The 19,320-nt window shown below is 49.1% G+C and overlaps 5 non-coding genes across 5 annotated transcripts; all 5 read right to left on the bottom strand.

Annotated features, from left to right (window-relative positions):
• Window positions 1-241: 241 nt before the first annotated feature.
• Window positions 242-334, bottom strand: LOC136119598 (small nucleolar RNA SNORD116). The gene has a single exon (XR_010655578.1). It is a non-coding gene; the product is annotated as a small nucleolar RNA SNORD116 (small nucleolar RNA).
• Window positions 335-2,994: 2,660 nt separating this feature from the next.
• Window positions 2,995-3,087, bottom strand: LOC136119583 (small nucleolar RNA SNORD116). Its single transcript, XR_010655565.1, has one exon. It is a non-coding gene; the product is annotated as a small nucleolar RNA SNORD116 (small nucleolar RNA).
• Window positions 3,088-5,723: 2,636 nt separating this feature from the next.
• LOC136119560 (small nucleolar RNA SNORD116) lies at window positions 5,724-5,816 on the bottom strand. The gene has a single exon (XR_010655544.1). It is a non-coding gene; the product is annotated as a small nucleolar RNA SNORD116 (small nucleolar RNA).
• Window positions 5,817-8,505: 2,689 nt separating this feature from the next.
• On the bottom strand, window positions 8,506-8,598 carry LOC136119570 (small nucleolar RNA SNORD116). Its single transcript, XR_010655554.1, has one exon. It is a non-coding gene; the product is annotated as a small nucleolar RNA SNORD116 (small nucleolar RNA).
• A 9,922-nt stretch (window positions 8,599-18,520) lies between these two features.
• LOC136119569 (small nucleolar RNA SNORD116) lies at window positions 18,521-18,613 on the bottom strand. The gene has a single exon (XR_010655553.1). It is a non-coding gene; the product is annotated as a small nucleolar RNA SNORD116 (small nucleolar RNA).
• Between the last annotated feature and the right edge of the window lie 707 nt (window positions 18,614-19,320).

Below are 19,320 nucleotides of genomic sequence, written 5' to 3'. Positions count from 1 at the left end.
ACCTCAGCCCACACTCTGACTCTGAACATCAGCAGGTGAGCCTGCCCCCTCACATTCCCTCATCGGCCTTTCAGCAGGGACCTGGGATTCATAGACGACCCAGTTTATGTGCAGACACGGTCCACCCTCAGACAGAAACCTCTCCAATGCTGGAGTACTGGGTGGTATTTGCATGTATGTCAGGAGGGGATGATGACCCTCACTCCTCACTGTGCCCTAACCCCGAGAGAGGAAACGTGCTGGACCTCAGTTTCGATAAGGAGACTGTAGAGTGTTCTCACTCATTTTGTTCAGATTTTCCATGGAATGCATACAAGGGTGTCATCATCGATCTGAATACATGCTGGGAAGCTGCAGAACATAACCAGGCAGGCCATGCGGCTCTGCAGAGGAGACATTACCCTGGAGTACTCCAACAGCCTGGGGAATCCACAGTCCTCAGACCACTCAGCAAAAGCAAACATCAATCCACTCTTGCAGCCTTTGGGCCCATCTGAGGAAAACCTAATGTGGCATGGCACATCTTAGGGTGAGTGAATGCCTACCGTCCTGAGTAATCCAAGGCCATGCTCAGCAGTATGCGCCCGCCTCACTTTTTTCAGTTTTCCTTAGCTCATCCAGGCATCAGAGTACGTGAAGGTCTTCTTTTTGTCGACAGCCAGCCTTGCCGAGCAAATACACCTGAGAAGTGGACGGAAATAACAGAGGCTTCAGAAGTGGACCGAGGTCCTCAGGGAACATGATCCATGCGAATGTTTACCTGGGCTTCTGCTCTGAACCTGCTTCCCAAGGACCTCTATCCCTCACCGATTATTGTTTTGTGACTCACAGCATGTCTGCAGGACGTTAGGCATGTACATTGGCCAGTGTGTGAGACGCTGTATGTGTGTATTCACGCGCGTGGGCGTGTGCGACTGCGACTGCGCACGAGGACGCGATTGTGGGTTCCTGGTGTGCCTCTGAAAACGCGTCTTGCTCTCTGTGTGTCCCTGTGGCCCTCTGCAGAGGCCTCCAATAGTTAATACCAGAGATTATACACAACACCCTGGTTGGACTCCCAACAGAAAAAGAAAGACCCCTGTGAGCTGCAGGAGACTTATGAGAACTGTGACCCCCAGGAGCTGTAGAAATAGGCCACAGACTCCCGCTCTCGCATAGCCATGCCTTCTGACCAAAGGACGAACCTAGATGAGACCTGCCTACCGGCCGTGGGTGTCACATGAGTGTGGACATGGACATCCTGCCAGCTAACAGCACATCTGATGTGCACTTGGGCCACTCCCAGTGCTTCCGGAAGCAAGGGAAACTCCTATGGGTGGACTGAAACCAACCTGAAGATGGCTACAGGCAAGATGCAGCCTGGCACCACTCAAGGGGCTAACGATATTTGGCCCAAAAGCCAATTCTCGCCAAATAGGACAAATCACGTTCTGTGGACCCGTGGGTATGCCCACCACGGGAAGTGGTAGGATTAAGCAACCATAATCCAGGTTGGAACCCCACAGCAGAAACTAGACCATCTTCCCGGCCATGTCTCGCCAGCGCCCAGCCGGCAGGTTTCTCAGCCCTGAACCTGGAGGAAACGCTCAAATTTTTGAGAGCCTCGTCCTAAGTGCCCTCCTCCTGCCCTCAGGGCAACTCGACCTTACCTGAAGCCACAGACATCATGCGAACATGGGGTCACTGTACACCAAGGAAGACAGGCCACATACATGTCTGCTTTGATGACGCCTACCCCACCCCATGCATTATGGCACTTCTCCACTGCCACAGCGACACTACTAAGGACCTTGCAGAGATCAAAAGCACTGTCCCCGAGGACCACAGACAGACTTCCAACAGAAGACCTCTGCCACGCGAGGGGACCTGTAACTCTGAAAGGGCATAGTGCCTGTCCATGGCAGCGCACCTAGCATAGCAACAGTGTCCCCATCTCTGCCCCGCGTAAACTTCTGGCTGTTCGAAAGGCCTGCATGACACACGGGCCGGCCACGTCATGCCCTCCAGGAGAAAAACTTTCACTTGCACATTCCCAAACAAGGGACAAAGCGGCCAAAGGGCATGTTCGCATAACTCACCTATCCTCAAGAAGAGGGGCACACACGCCTCAGCATGTCTATCTTCTCTAGGTCCCGCAAGACACCCTTTGGGAGTCATCCCTCCAGCAACGGAATCTCAACTCATCACATGTTACCTACCTCACCGAATCCTCATGAACTGCCAAAGCCATCCCCTTCATACGCAGCCGATGCCAGCCCACCACGAACAGGACACATGCTTGGGAAGCCGTGGCCAGCATCTGCAACACAATGATGACAGCCCATCCCACGACATCACACAGGACATGTCCTCATAATGTCTTACCTTCCTCTCCAGGCCAACAGTCACCACGCAGGCTTAAATGCAGCACTCGTTCCTAACCCCACTCCACGATGACCCACTTAGTGCAAACACTGTGCCAGAAGCTGCAGTAGATGAGCTGACATGGGCACCCCTGAGGCCTAATCCATCAGCCCCCTTCTGCCAATGTCCAACCCCAGCCAGCCCCACCGACTGCTCCAGACCCACCAGGCACCCAAGAACCTCAATGCGCCAAACGCAACGACAGGGAGGGCCACAGGCCTGGCCAGAGGTTCCATGCTCCAACCAGGGAAGCTTTCTCATTTTGGCTTCCAGAATTAACCCCCAAAGTGGCACGCACAAACCGTGACACTGGCCAAAACACACCTCCCAAGCTGCAAGCTCAATGGGCCTACCCCAGTCCACACTCCCACTCTGAAGATCAGCAGTTGAGCCTGCCCCCTCAAATTCCCTCATCGGCCTTTCAGCAGGGACCTGGGATTCATAGACGACCCAGTTTATGTGCAGACACGGTCCACTCTCAGATAGAAACCCCTCCAAAGCTGGAGACCTGGGTGGTGTTTGCATCATGTCAGGAGGGGACGATGGCCCTCACACCTAACTGTGCCCTACCCCCGAGAGAGGAAACGTGCTGGACCTCAGTTTCGATGAGGAGACGGTAGAGTGTTCTCACTCATTTTGTTCAGATTTTCCAAGGAATGCATACAAGGGTGTCGTCATCGATGCAAGCTCTGCTGGGAAGCTGTAGAACATAACCGGGCTGCCGCGGGGCTCTGCACAGGAGCCATTACCCTGGAGTACTCCAACAGCCTGGGGAATCCACAGTCCTCAGGCCACTCAGCAAAAGCAACAATCAATCCACTCTTGCAGCCATTGGGCCCATCTGAGGAAAACCTAATATAGAATGGCACATCTTAGGGTGAGTGAATGCCTACCGTCCTGAGTTATCCACGGCCATGATCAGCAACATGCACTCGCCTCACTTTTTCCAGTTTTCTTAGCACATCCAGTCATCAGAGTATGCGAAGGTCATCTTCTTCTTGCTGACAGCCAGCCTTGCCGAGCTACTACACCTGAGAAGTGGACAGAAATAACAGAGGTTTCAGAAGTGGACCGAGGTCCTCAGGGAACATGATCCATGCGAATATTTACCTGGGTTTCTGCTCTGAACCTGCTTCCCAAGGACCTATATCTCTTACCGAGTACTGATTTGTGTCTCACAGCATGTCTGCAGGAAGTTAGGCACGTACAGTGGCCAGTGTGTGAGACGCTGTATGTGTGTATTCACGCGCGTGGGCGTGTGTGACTGCGACTGCGCACGAGGACGCGATTGTGGGTTCCTGCGTGTGCCTCTGAAAACGCGTCTTGCTCTCTGTGTGTCCCTGTGGCCCTCTGCAGAGGCCTCCAACAGTAAATACCAGAGTTTATACACAACACCCTGGTTGGACTCCCAACAGAAAAAGAAAGGCTCCTGTGAGCTGCAAGAGACTTATGAGAACTGTGACCCCCAGGAGCTGTAGAAATAGGCCACAGACTCCCACTCTCCCACAGCCATGCCTCTGACCAAAGCACGAACCTAGATGAGACCTGCCTACCGGCCGTGGGTGTCACATGTGTGTGGACATGGACATCCTGCCAGCTAACAGCACATCTTCCGGAAGCAAGGGAAACTCCTATGGGCGGGCTGAAACCGGCCTGCAGATGGCTACAGGCAAGATGCAGCCTGGCACCATTCAAGGGCCTAACGAAATTTGGCCCAAATGCCAATTCTCGCCAACTAGGCCAAATCGTGTTCCGTGGACCCATGTGTATGCCCAACGTGGGAAGTGGTGGGCTTAAGCACCCATAACCCAGGTTGGAACCCCACGGCAAAACTAGATCATCTTCCCGGCCACACCTCCCCATCGCCCAGCCGGCAGGTTTCTCGGCCCTGAAACCGGAGGAAATGCTCAAATGCTTGACAGCCTCGTCCTAAGTGCCCTCCTCCTGCCCTCAGGGCAACTCGACCTTACTTGAAGCCACAGACATCATGCGAACACGGGGTCACTGTACTACAAGGAAGACAGACCACATACATGTCTGCTTTGATGACACCGACCCCACCCCATGCATTCTGGCACTTCTCCACTGCCACAGTGACACTACCAAGGACCTTACAGAGATCAAAAGCACTGTCCCCGAGGACCACAGACAGACTTCCAACAGAAGACCTCTGCCACGCGAGGGGACCTGTAAGTCTGAAAGGGCACAGTGCTTGTCCACGGCAGCTCACCTAGCATAGCAACAGTGCCCCCATCTCTGTCCCGCGTAAACTTCTGGCTGTTCGAAAGGCCTGCATGACACACGGGCCGGCCGCATCATGCCCTCCGGGAGAAAAACTTTCACTTTGCACATTCCCAAACATGGGACAAAGCGGCCAGAGGGCATGTTCGCATAACTCACCTTCCTCCAAGGAGGCCAGCACAAATGCCTCAGCATGTCCATCTTCTCTAGGTCCCGCAAGACACCCTTTGGGAATCATCCCTCCAGCAACGGAATCTCAACTCATCACAGGTTACCTACCTCACCGAATCCTCATGAGATGCCAAAGCCATCCCCTTCATAGGCATCTGATGCCAGCCCACCACAAACAGGACACATGCTTGGGAAGCCATGGCCAGCGTCTGCAACCCAATGATGACAGCCCATCCCACGACATCACACAGGACATGTCCTCATAATACCTCACCTTCCTCTCCAGGCCAGCAGTCACCACGCAGGCTTAAATGCAGCACTCCTTCCTAACCCCACTCCACGATGACCCACTTAGTGCAAACACTGTGCCAGAAGCTGCAGTAGATGAGCTGACATGGGCACCACTGAGGCCTAATCCATCAGCCCCCTTCCGCCAACGTCCAACTCCAGCCCACACCCACCCACTGCTCCAGCCCCACCGGGCACTCAAGAACCTCAACACACCAAACTCAAGACAGGGAGGGCCACACAGGCCTGGCATGAGGCTCCATGCTCCAATCAGGGAAGCTTGCACATTTTGGCTTCCAGAATTAACCACCGAAGCAGCGTGCACAAAGCGTGATCCCGGCCAAAGCACACCTTTCCAAGCTGCAAGCTCACTGGGCCTACACCGGCACACAATCCAACTCTGAAGACCATCATGAGAGCCTTCCCACTCGCATTCCCTTAACGGTCTTCTAGCAGCGACCTGATATTCATACATGATCCAGCTTACGGGCAGACACAGTCGAACCTCAGACAGTAGCACCTCCAATTCTGGAGCCCTGAGTGGTGTTTGCATGCATGTCAGCAGGGGACGCTGGCCCTCACTCCTCACTGTCTGAAACACCCGAGAGAGGAAACGTGCTGGACCTCAGATTCGATGAGGAGACGGTAGAGTGTTCTCACTCATTTTGTTCAGATTTTCCAAGGAATGCATACCAGGGTGTCATCATCGATCCAAGCACGTGCTGGGACGCTGCACAACACAACCGGGCATGCCATGCGGGTCTGCAGAGGAGCCATGACCTCCTAGTACTCCAAAACCCTGGGCAATCCGCAGCCCTCAGGCCACTCTGCAAGAGCAACAGTCAATCTACTCTTGCAGCCACTGGGGCCGTCAGAAGAAAACCTAATATCCAATGACACATGTTGTGGTGGTTGAATACCTACCATCCTGAAATATCCACGTCCACGCTCGGAAACGTGGGCCCGCCTCACTTCTTCCAGTTCTCCTCAGCACCTCCAGTCGTCAGCCCACGCAAACGTCCTCTTGTCTTTGCTGACGGCCAGCCTTGCCAAGAAACTGCACCTGAGATGTGGACGGAAATCACGCAGGATTCAGAAGTGAACCTGGGTCCTTAGAGAACATGATTTATGCGAACATTTACCTGGGCTGGAGCCCTGAACCTGCTTCACAAGGACCTCTATCCCTTACCAAGAACTGAAAGTGTGTCTGACAGCATGACTGCAGGAAGTTAGGCATGTACGTTGGCCGTTGTGTGTGAGGGTGTATGCGTGTGTTCCTGCGTGTGCACGTGCGTGACTATGACTACGCATGATGATGCGCTTGTGGGTTTCTGTGTCAGCCTCTGCATCCCCGTCCTGGTCTTTGTGTGTCCTTGAGGCCCTCTGCAGTGACACTGAATAGTAAAAGTCACAGGTTATACACAGTACCCTGGCTTTGGACCACCCCACTGAATGGAGAAACATCCCTACCAGCTTCAAGAAGCCACATGAGAACTTTGACCCCCAGAGGCTGTTGTAATAGGCCACGGACTCCCGCTATCCCACAGCCATGCCTTCTGACCAAAGCACAAAGACTCGAGGAGATCTGCCTCCCAGCCGTGAGTGTCACATCTACGTGGACCTAGAGACCCTGCTAGCTACTAACACATCTGATGTGCACTTGGGGTCACTCCCAGCGCTTTTGGAAGCAAGGGAACTTCCCATGGATGGCGTTGACAATGACCTGCAGCTGGCTATAGGCAAGATGCAACCCGGCACCTCTCAGGGGTCTAAAGGACTTCAGCCCAAGTGTGACTTCTCACCAACTAGGCCAAATCACTTTCTGTGGACCTGTTGGAAAGCCCACCACGGCAAGAGGTGGTCTTCAGCAACCACGACCCAGGTTCAAACCCCACAGCAGAAACTAGGCCACCTTTCCAGCCACGTCTCGGCCAGCTCCCCCTCGACAGGATTCAGAGCCCTGAATCCCGAGGAAACGCTCAAACACTGAGCAACCTTGTCCTCACTGCCCTCCTCCTGCCCACACGGCAACTCGACCCTACTGGAAGCCACAGATAACATGCGAACACGGGGACACTATACACCAGGGAAGACAAACCGCAAGCATGTCTGCTTTGATGATGCCAAACCCACACCATGCATTCTGGCACTTCTCCACTGCCACAGCGATACTACCGAGGACCTCACAGAGATCAAAGGCACTGTCCCCGAGGACCACAAACTTCCAACGGAAGACCTCTGCCATGAGAGGGGACCTGGAAGCCAGTAAGGGCACAGTGGCTGTCAAGGTCAGCACACCTGGCATCACAACAGTGCGCCCATCTCTACCATGCCAACGGACTGCTTCGGATAAACCTCTGGCTGTTAGATAGGCATCCGTACCTCATGGGCCGGCCGCGTCACGCCTTCCGGGAAAAACACTTTCGCTTTCCACATTCCCAAACTAGGGAACAAAGTGGCCAAAGGGCATGTTTGCATAACTCACCTACCCCAATGAGGCCGGCACACACTCCTCAGCATATCGATCTTTTCTAGCTTATGCAAGACACCCTTTGGGAATCATTTCTCCAGCAACGGGATCACAAGTCTACACAGGTTACCTACCTCATCGCATCCACGTGAACCGCCAAAGCCATCCTCTCCATAGGCAGGTGATGCCAGCCCATCAAGTACATGACAAATCCTTGAGAAGCCGAGGCCAGAGCCTGCAACCCAATGATGACAGCCTATGCCACAACATCACGTAGGACCTGTCCTTTCCATGCCTTACCTTCCTGTCCAGACCATCAGCCACGACGCAGGCTTAAATGCAACACTCGGATCTCACCCCACTCCATGATGACCCACGGGGGGAAAACCCTGTGCCAGGAATTCCAATACAGGAGCTGACAAGCGCAACACCGAGGCCTAATCCATCAGCCCCCTTGCGCCGATGCCCAACGTCAGCCCCCACACACCCACTGCTCCAGCCCCACTGGGCACTCAAGAACTTCACCATGACAAATGCAAAAACAGGGAGGGCCACAGGCCTGGCCTGAGTCTCCGGGCTCCAACCAGGGAAGCTTTCTCATTTTGGCTTCCAGAATTAACCCCCAAAGCAGCACGCACAAACCGTGACACTGGCCAAAACATACCTCCCAAGCTGCAAGCTCACTGAACCTACCTCAGCCCACACTCCGACTCTGAAGATCAGCAGGTGAGACTGCCCCCTCACATTCCCTCAACGGCCTTTCAACTGGGACCTGGGATTCATAGACGACCCAGTTTATGCGCAGACACGGACCACCCTCAGACAGGAACCCCTCCAATGCTGGAGCCCTGGGTGGTATTTGCATGCATGTCAGGAGGGGACGATGGCCCTTACTCCTAACTGTGCCTTACCCCCGACAGAGGAAACGTGCTGGACCTCAGACTCGATGAGGAGACGGTAGAGTGTTCTCACTCATTTTGTTCAGATTTTCCAAGGAATGCATACAAGGGTGTCATCATCGATCCAAGCACGTGCTGGGACGCTGCACAACACAACCACGCATGCCATGCGGGTCTCCAGAGGAGCCATGACCTCGTAGTACTCCAAAACCCTGGGGAATCCACAGCCCTCAGGCCACTCTGCAAGAGTAACAGTCAATCTACTCTTGAAGCCACTGGGCCCGTCTGAGGAAAACCTAATATTCAGTGGCACATCTTAGGGTGGGTGAACGCCTACCTTCCTGAGTCATCCAGGACCATGCTTAGCAACCGGCCCCCACCTCACTTTTCCAGTTCTCCTTAGCACCTCCAGTCATCAGACAACGTGAACGTCTTCTTGCCTTTCCTGACGGCCACCCCTCCCCAGGAACTGCACCTGAGAAGTGGACATAAATCACGCAGTCATCAGAATTGGACCGGGGTCCTCAGAGAACGTGATTCATGCCAATGTTTACCTGGGCTTGAGCCCAGACCCTGCTTACCAAGGACCTCTACCCTTACTGAGAACTTAATGTTTGTCTGACAGCACGACTGCAGGATGTTAGGAACGTACGTTGCCCGGCATGTGAGAGGGTCTATGTGTGTGTTCACGTGTGTGCGTGGGTGTGACTGTCACTGCTCACGAGGACGTGCTTCTGGGCTTCTTTGTGTTCCGCTCAAACTGCATCTTGGTCTCCGTGTGTCCCTGAGGCCCTCTGCAGAAACACCGAAGCGTAAAAGCCACAGTTTATACACAGAATGCTGGCATTGGACACAGACACCCCTGAATGGAGAAAGACCCCTTCAAGCTTCAAGAGGCTGAATGCGAACTCTGAAACCCGGAGGCTGTTGAAGTAGGCCACGGATTCCCGCTCTCCCACAGCCTAGCCTTGTGATCAAAGCACAAAGACCTAACCAGGCTTGCCTCCCGGCCGTGGGTGTGACATATACGTGGACCCGGAGAAGCTGCCAGCTAGTAGCATGTCTGATGTGCAATTGGGGCCACTTCCAGCACTCCCGGAGGCAAGACAACCTCTGCTGGTTGGGCTGACTCTGACCTGCAGCAGGCTCCAGGCAAGATGCAGCCCGGCACCACTCAAGGGGCTAACGAAATTCGGCCTATGTGCCAATTCTGGCCAACTAGGCCAAATCACTTTCTGTGGACCCATAGGAATGCCCACCACAGGAATTGGTGGGCTTCAGCAACCATAACTCTTGTTCAGAACCCACAGCCGAAACTAGGCTACCATCCCTGCCATGTTTTGTCAGCACCCACCCAGCAGGGTTGGCGGCCCTGAACCCTGAGGAAACGCACAAATCCTGGCCAGCCCCGTCCTCCGTGGCCTCCTCCTGCCCACGGGGCAACTCAACCCTATTAGAAGCCACAGATACCGTGCAAAAAGGGGGACACTGTACACCAGGGGTGAGAGATTGTAACATGCCTGCTTTGATGACACTGACCCTACCCCACGGATCCTGGCACTTCTCCACTGCCACAGTGACACTACCGAGGACCTCACAGAGACCAAAGGCACTGTCCCCGAGAACCAAAAACAGATTGCCAACGGAAGACCTCTGCCACTCAAGGGGACCTGGACACTTCAAAGGGCACAGTGCCTGTCTGCGGCAGCGTACCCGGCATCGCAACAGTGTCCGCGTTGCTGTTCCACCAACAGACTTCTCCAGATAAATCTCTGGCTCTTTGAAATTCCTGCGAGGTTTTGTGGGAAGATGGCGGAAGAGTAAGACGCGGAGATCGCCTTCCTCCCCACGGATACAACAGAAATACATCTACACGTGGAACAACTCCTACAGAACACCTACTGAAGGCTGGCAGAAGACCTCAGAGCTCCCAAAAGGCCAGAAACTCCCCACGTACCTGGGTAGGGCAAAAGAAAAAAAGAAAAAACAGAGAAAAAAGAATAAGGACGGCACCTGCACCAGTGGGAGGGAGCTGTAAAGGAGGAAAAGTTTCCACACACTAGGAAGCCCCTCCGCGGGTGGAGACTGCGGGAGGCGGAGGGGGGAGCTTCGGGACCGCGGAGTGGTGCACAGCGACGGGTGTGGAGGGCAAAGCGGGGAGATTCCTGCACAGACGATCGGTGCCGACCGGCACTCACCAACCCGAGAGGCTTGTCTGCTCACCCGCCGGGGCGGGCGGGGCTGCGAGCTGAGGCTCGGGTTTCGGTTTTGGACGGAGCGCAGGGAGAGGACTGGGATTGGCGGCTTGAACATAGCCTGAAGGGGTTAGTGCACCACGGCTAGCCGGGAGGGAGTTCGGGGAAAAGCCTGCACCTGCCGAAGAGGCAAGAGACTTTTTCTTCCCTCTTTGTTTCCTGGTGCGCGAGGAGAGGGGTTTAAGAGCGCTGCTTAAAGGAACTCCAGAGACGGGCGCGAGCCGCGGCTAAAAGCGCGAACCCCAGAGACGGGCGCGAGCCGCGGCTAAAAGCGCGGATCCCAGAGACGGGCGGGAGACGCTAAGGCTGCTGCTGCCGCCACCAAGGGGCCTGTGTGCGAGCACAGGTCACTCTCCACACCCCTCTTCCACGGAGCCTGTGCAGCCCGCCACTGCCAGGTTCCCGGGATACAGGGACAACTTCCCCGGGAGTACGCACAGCGGGTCTCAGGCTGGAGCAACGTCACGCTGGCCTCTGCCGCCGCAGGCCCGCCCCGCAGGCAGTGCCCCTCCCTCCCCCCCGGCCTGAGTGCGCCAGAGCCCCCGAATCAGCGGCTTCTTTAACCCCATACTGTCTGAGCAAAAAACAGACGCCCTCCAGCGACCTACACGCAGAGGCAGGGCCAAATCCAAAGCTGAGCCCCTGTGAGCTGTGAGAACAAAGAAGAGAAAGGGAAATCTCTCCCAGCAGCCACAGAAGCAGCGGATTAAAGCTCCACAATCAACTTCATATACCCTGCATCTGTGGAATACCTGAATAGACAGGGAGTGATCCCAAATTGAAGAGGTGGAATTTAGGAGCGAGATCTGTGATTTTTTTCCCTTTTCCTCTTTTTGTGAATGTGTACATGTATGCTTCTGTGTGAGATCTTGTCTGTATACTCTTGCTTCCACCATTTGTCCTAGGGCTCTATCCATCCATGGTTTTTTAAAAAAAATTTTTTTTTCTTAATAATTAATTTTAATTGTAATAACTTTATTATACTTTACCTTCGTTCTTTCTTTCTTTCCTTCCTTCCTTCCCTCCTTTAGACAACGAATCACCCCAAATTGAGGAGGTGGTCTCTGAGAGCAAGATTTATGATTTTTCCCCCTTTACCTCTTTTTCTGAACGTGTATGTGTATGCTTCTGTGTAAGATTTTCTCTGTGTAGCTTTGCTTCCAACATTTGTCCTAAGGTTCTATCCGGCCCTTTTTTTTTTCTAAATATTTTTTAATTCAATAACTATATTATACTTTATTTTATTTTTACTGTATCTTCTTTCTTTCTTTTTTCCTTCTTTCCCTCCTTCCTCCCTTCCTCCCTCCCTCCCTCCCTCCCTCCTTTCTTTCCTTCTTTGCTTCTTTCTTCCTTCCTTCCTTTCTTCCTTTCCTTCTTTCTTTCCTCATACTTCTACTAATTCTCTCTACATTTTCTCCTTCTTTCCCTCCTCCCTTCCTTCCTTCCTCCCTCCCTCCCTCCCTCCTTTCTTTCCTTCTTTGCTTCTTTCTTCCTTCCTTCCTTTCCTCCTTTCCTTCTTTCTTTCCTCATACTTCTACTAATTCTCTCTACATTTTCTCCTTCTTTCCCTCCTCCCTTCCTTCCTTCCTCCCTCCCTCCCTCCCTCCTTTCTTTCCTTCTTTGCTTCTTTCTTCCTTCCTTCCTTTCCTCCTTTCCTTCTTTCTTTCCTCATACTTCTACTAATTCTCTCTACATTTTCTCCTTCTTTCCCTCCTTCCTTCCTTCCTTCCTCCCTCCCTCCCTCCCTCCTTTCTTTCCTTCTTTGCTTCTTTCTTCCTTCCTTCCTTTCCTCCTTTCCTTCTTTCTTTCCTCATACTTCAACTAATTCTCTCTACTTTGTCTCCCTTTTATTCTGAGCCGTGTGGATGAAAGGCTCTTGGTGCTCCAGCCCAGGAGTCAGGGCTCTGCCTCTGAGGTAGGAGAGCCAACTTCAGGACACTGGTCAACAAGAGACCTCCCAGCTCCACATAATATTAAATGGCGGAAATCTCCCAGAGACCTCCATCTTAACACCAGCACCCAGCTTCACTCAACGACCAGCAAGCCACAGTGCTGGACAACCTATGCCAAACAACTAGCAAAACAGGAACACAACCCCACCCATTAGCAGAGAGGCTGCCTAAAATCATAATAAGGCCACAGACACCCCAAAACACACCACCAGACGTGAACCTGCCCACTAGAGAGACAAGATCCAGCCTCATCCAGCACAACACAGGCACTAGTCCCCTTCACCAGGAAGCCTACACAACCCACTGAAACAACCTTAGCCACTGGAGACAGACATCAAAAACAACGGGAACTACGAACGTGCAGCCTGCAAAAAGGAGACCCCAAACACAGTAAGATAAGCAAAATGAGAAGACAGAAAAACACACAGCAGATGAAGGAGCAAGATAAAAACCCACCAGACCTAACAAATGAAGAGGAAATAGGCAATCTACCTGAAAAAGAATTCAGAATAATGATAGTAAGGATGATCCAAAATCTTGGAAGTAGAATGGACAAAATGCAAGAAACAGTTAACAAGGACCTAGAAGACATAAAGATGAAACAAGCAACGATGAACAACGCAATAAATGAAATTAAAAGTACTCTAGATAGGATCAATAGCAGAATAACTGAGGCAGAAGAACGGATAAGTGACCTGGAAGATAAAGTAGTGGAAATAACTACTGCAGAGCAGAATAAAGAAAAAAGAATGAAAAGAACTGAGGACAGTCTCAGAGACCTCTGGGACAACATTAAACGCACCAACATTCGAATTATAGGGGTTCCAGAAGAAGAAGAAAAAAAGAAAGGGACTGAGAAAATATTTGAAGAGATTATAGTTGAAAACTTCCCTAATATGGGAAAGGAAATAGTTAATCAAGTCCAGGAAGCACAGAGAGTCCCATACAGGATAAATACAAGGAGAAATACGCCAAGACACATATTAATCAAACTGTCAAAAATTAAATACAAAGAAAGCATATTAAAAGCAGCAAGGGAAAAACAACAAATAACACACAAGGGAATCCCCATAAGGTTAACAGCTGATCTCTCAGCAGAAACCCTACAAGCCAGAAGGGAGTGGCAGGACATACTAAAAGTGATGAAGGAGAAAAACCTGCAACCAAGACTACTCTACCCAGCAAGGATCTCATTCAGATTTGATGGAGAAATTAAAACCTTTACAGACAAGCAAAAGCTGAGAGAGTTCAGCACCACCAAACCAGCTTTACAACAAATGCTAAAGGAACTTCTCTAGACAAGAAACACAAGAGAAGGAAACGACCTATAATAACGAACCCAAAACAATATAGAAAATGGGAATAGGAACATACATATCGATAATTACCTTAAATGTAAATGGACTAAATGCTCCCACCAAAAGACACAGATTGGCTGAATGGATACAAAAACAAGACCCTTATATATGCTGTCTACAAGAGACCCACTTCAGACCTAGAGACACATACAGACTGAAAGTAAGGGGATGGAAAAAGATATTCCATGCAAATGGAAACCAAAAGAAAGCTGGAGTAGCAATTCCCATATCAGACAAAATAGACTTTAAAATAAGGACTATTAAAAGGGACAAAGAAGGACACTACATAATGATCAAGGGATCGATCCAAGAAGAAGATATAACAATTGTAAATATTTATGCACCCAACATAGGAGCACCTCAATACATAAGGCAAATACTAACAGCCATAGAAGGGGAGATCGACAGTAACACATTCATAGTAGGGGACTTTAACACCCCACTTTCACCCATGGACAGATCATCCAAAATGAAAATAAATAAAGAAACACAAGCTTTAAATGATACATTACACAAGATGGACTTAATTGATATTTATAGGACACTCCATCCAAAAACAACACAATACACATTTTTCTCAAGTGCTCATGGAACATTCTCCAGGATAGATCATATCTTGGGTCACAAATCAAGCCTTGGTAAATTTAAGAAAACTGAAATTGTATCAAGTATCTTTTCTGACCACCACGCCATGAGACTAGATATCAATTACAGGAAAAGATCTGTAAAAAATACAAACACATGGAGGCTAAACAATACACTACTTAATAATGAAGTGATCACTGAAGAAATCAAAGAGGAAATAAAAAAATACCTAGAAACAAATGACAATGGAGACACAATGACCCAAAACCTATGGGATGCAGCAAAAGCAGTTCTAAGGGGGAAGTTTATAGAAATACAAGCCCACCTTAAGAAGCAGGAAACATCTCGAATAAACAACCTAACCTTGCACCTCAAGCAATTAGAGAAAGAAGAACAAAAAAACCCCAAAGCTAGCAGAAGGAAAGAAATCATAAAAATCAGATCAGAAATAAATGAAAAAGAAATGAAGGAAACAATAGCAAAGATCAATAAAACGAAAAGCTGGTTCTTTGAGAAGATAAACAAAATTGATAAACCACTAGCCAGACTCATCAAGAAAAAAAAGGAGAAGACTCAAATCAATAGAATTAGAAATGAAAAAGGAGATGTAACAACTGGCACTGCAGAAATTAAAAAAATCATGAGAGATTACTACAAGCAACTCTATGCCAATAAAATGGACAATCTGGAAGAAATGGACAAATTCTTAGAAATGCACAACCTGCCAAGACTGAATCAGGAAGAAATGGAAAATATGAACAGACCAATCACAAGTACTGAAATTGAAACTGTGATTAAAAATCTTCCAACAAACAAAAGCCCAGGACCAGATGGCTTCACAGGTGAATTCTATCAAACGTTTAGAGAAGAGCTAACACCTATCCTTCTCGAACTCTTCCAAAACATAGCAGAGGGAGGAACACTCCCAAATTCCTTCTACGAGGCCACCATCACCTTGATACCAAAACCAGACAAGGATGTCACAAAGAAAGAAAACTACAGGCCAATATCACTGATGAACATAGATGCAAAAATCCTCAGCAAAATACTAGCAAACAGAATCCAACAGCACATTAAAAGGATCATACACCATGATCAAGTGGGGTTTATTCCAGGAATGCAAGGATTCTTCAATATACGCAAATCTATCCATGTGATAAACCATATTAACAAATTGAAGGAGAAAAACCATATGATCATCTCAATAGATGCAGAGAAAGCCTTCGACAAAATTCAACACCCATTTATGATAAAAACCCTCCAGAAAGTAGGCATAGAGGGAACTTTCCTCAACATAATAAAGGCCATATATGACAAGCCCACAGCAAACATCATCCTCAATGGTGAAAAACTGAAAGCATTTCCACTAAGATCAGGAACAAGACAAGGTTGCCCACTCTCACCACTCTTATTCAACATAGTTTTGGAAGTTTTAGCCACAGCAATCAGAGAAGAAAAGGATATAAAAGGAATCCAAATCGGAAAAGAAGAAGTAAAGCTGTCACTGTTTGCAGATGACATGATACTATACGTAGAGAATCCTAAAGATGCTACCAGGAAACTACTAGAGCTAATCAATGAATTTGCTAAAGTAGCAGGATACAAAATTAATGCACAGAAATCTCTGGCATTCCTATATACTAATGATGAAAAATCTGAAAGTGAAATCAAGAAAACACTCCCATTTACCATTGCAACAAAAAGAATAAAATATCTAGGAATAAACCTACCTAAGGAGACGAAAGACCTGTATGCAGAAAATTATAAGACACTGATGAAAGAAATTAGAGATGATACAAATACATGGAGAGATATACCATGTTCTTGGATGGGAAGAATCAACATTGTGAAAATGACTCTACTACCCAAAGCAATCTACAGATTCAATGCAATCCCTATCAAACTACCACTGGCATTTTTCACAGAACTAGAACAAAAAATTTCGCAATTTGTATGGAAACACAAAAGACCCCGAATAGCCAAAGCAATCTTGAGAACGAAAAAAGGAGCTAGAGGGATCAGGCTCCCTGACTTCAGACTATACTACAAAGCAACAGTAATCAAGACAGTATGGTACTGGCACAAAAACAGAAAGATAGATCAGTGGAACAGGATAGAAAGCCCAGAGATAAACCCACGCACATATGGACACCTTATCTTTGATAAAGGAGGCAGGAATGTGCAGTGGAGAAAGGACAGCCTCTTCAATAAATGGTGCTGGGAAAACTGGACAGGTACATGTAAAAGTATGAGATTAGATCACTCCCTAACACCATACACAAAAATAAGCTCAAAATGGATTAAAGACCTAAATGTAAGGCCAGAAACTATCAAACTCTTAGAGGAAAACATAGGCAGAACACTCTATGACATAAATCACAGCAAGATCCTTTCTGACCCACCTCCTAGAGTAATGGAAATAAAAACAAAAATAAACAAATGGGACCTATAGAAACTTCAAAGCTTTTGCACAGCAAAGGAAACCATAATCAAGACCAAAAGACAACCCTCAGAATGGGAGAAAACATTTGCAAATGAAGCAACTGACAAAGGATTCATCTCCAAAATTTACAAGCAGCTCATGCAGCTCAATAACAAAAAAACAAAAAACCCCATCCAAAAATGGGCAGAAGACCTAAATAGACATTTCTCCAAAGAAGATATACAGAATGCCAACAAACACATGAAAGAATGCTCAACATCATTAATCATTAGAGAAATGCAAATCAAAACTACAATGAGATATCATCTCACACCAGTCAGAATGGCCATCATCAAAAAATCTAGAAACAATAAATGCGGGAGAGGGTGTGGAGAGAAGGGGACACTCTTGCACTGCTGGTGGGAATGTGAATTGGTTCAGCCACTGTGGAGAACAGTATGGAGGTTCCTTAGAAAACTACAAATAGAATTACCATATGACCCAGCAATCCCACTACTGGGCATATACCCTGAGAAAACCAAAATTCAAAAAGAGTCATGTACCAAAATGTTCATTGCAGCTCTATTTACAATAGCCCGGAGATGGAAACAACCTAAGCGCCCATCATCGGACGAATGGATAAAGAAGATGTGGCACATATACACAATGGAATATTACTCAGCCTTAAAAAGAAATGAAGTTGAGCTATTTGTAATGAGATGGATAGACCTAGAGTCTGTCATACAGAGTGAAGTGAGTCAGAAAGAAAAAGACAAATACCATTATGCTGACACATATATATGGAATTTAAGGGGAATAAATGTCATGAAGAACCTAGGGGTAAGACAGGAATAAAGACGCAGACCTACTGGAGAACGGACTTGAGGATATGGGGAGGGGGAAGGGTGAGTTTAGACAGGGCGAGAGAGAGTCATGGACATATACACACTAACAAACGTAGTAAAGTAGATAGCTAGGGGGAAGCAGCCGCAAGGCACAGGGATATTAGCTCGGGGCTTTGTGACAGCCTGGAGGGGTGGGATGGGGAGAGTGGGAGGGAGGGAGACGCAAGAGGAAAGACATATGGGAACATATGTATATGTATAGCTGATTCACTTTGTTATAAAGCAGAAACTAACACACCACTGTAAAGCAATTATACCCTAATAAAGATGTTTAAAAAAAAAAAAAAAAAAAAGTCCTGCGAGCCTCACGGGCCGGACACATCATGCCCTGTGGGAAAAACAATTTTAGCTTTGCACATTCCCAAACAAGGTAACAAAGTGCCCAAAGGGCATGTACGCATAACTCACCTATCCTCCAGGAGAGCGGCACAGACACATCAGCATATCTATTTTCTCTACGTCCTGCAAGACACCCTTTGGGCGTCATGCCTCCGGCAATGGGATCACAGCTCTACGCAGGTTACCTACCCCGCTCCTCACTGTCCCCTATGCCCGAGAGAAGAAACGTGCTGGACCTCAGACTCGATGAGGAGACGGTAGAGTGTTCTCACTCATTTTGTTCAGATTTTCCAAGGAATGCATACAAGGGTGTCATCATCGATCCAAGCACGTGCTGGGACGCTGCACAACACAACTGCACATGCCATGCAGGTCTCCAGAGCAGCCATGACCTCGTAGTACTCCAAAACCCTGGGGAATCCACAGCCCTCAGGCCACTCTGCAAGAGCAACAGTCAATCTACTCTTGAAGACACTGGGCCCGTCTGAGGAAAACCTAATATCCAGTGGCACATCTTAGGGTGGGTGAACGCCTACCTTCCTGAGTCATCCAGGACCATGCTTAGCAACCTGCCCCCACCTCACTTTTCCAGTTCTCCTTAGCACCTCCAGTCATCACACAACGCGAAACTCTTCTTGCCTTTCCTGACAGCTACCCCTGCCCAGCAACTGCACCTGAGAAGTGGACAGAAATCACGCAGGCTTCGGAATTGGACCGGGGTCTGCAGAGAACGTGATTCATGTGAATGTTAACCTGGGCTCGAGCCCGGACCCTGCTTCCCAAGGACCTCCAGCCTTACTGAGAACTCAATGTTTGTCTGACAGCACGACTGCAGAATGTTAGGCACGTACGTTGCCCGGTATGTGAGAGGGTCTATATGTGTGTTCACGCGTGTGCACATGTGTGACTGTCACTGCTCACGAGGACGCGCTTCCGGGATTCTCTGTGTTCCTCTGAATCCGCATCATGGTCTCCGTGTGTCCCTGAGGCCCTCTGCAGAGACACCGAACCGTAAAACCACAGTTTATACAC

The sequence above is a fragment of the Phocoena phocoena genome, chromosome 2 (assembly GCF_963924675.1).
Source record: "Phocoena phocoena chromosome 2, mPhoPho1.1, whole genome shotgun sequence".
Classification (NCBI taxonomy): domain Eukaryota; kingdom Metazoa; phylum Chordata; class Mammalia; order Artiodactyla; family Phocoenidae; genus Phocoena; species Phocoena phocoena.
This window is presented reverse-complemented; position numbering and strand designations above follow the sequence as displayed.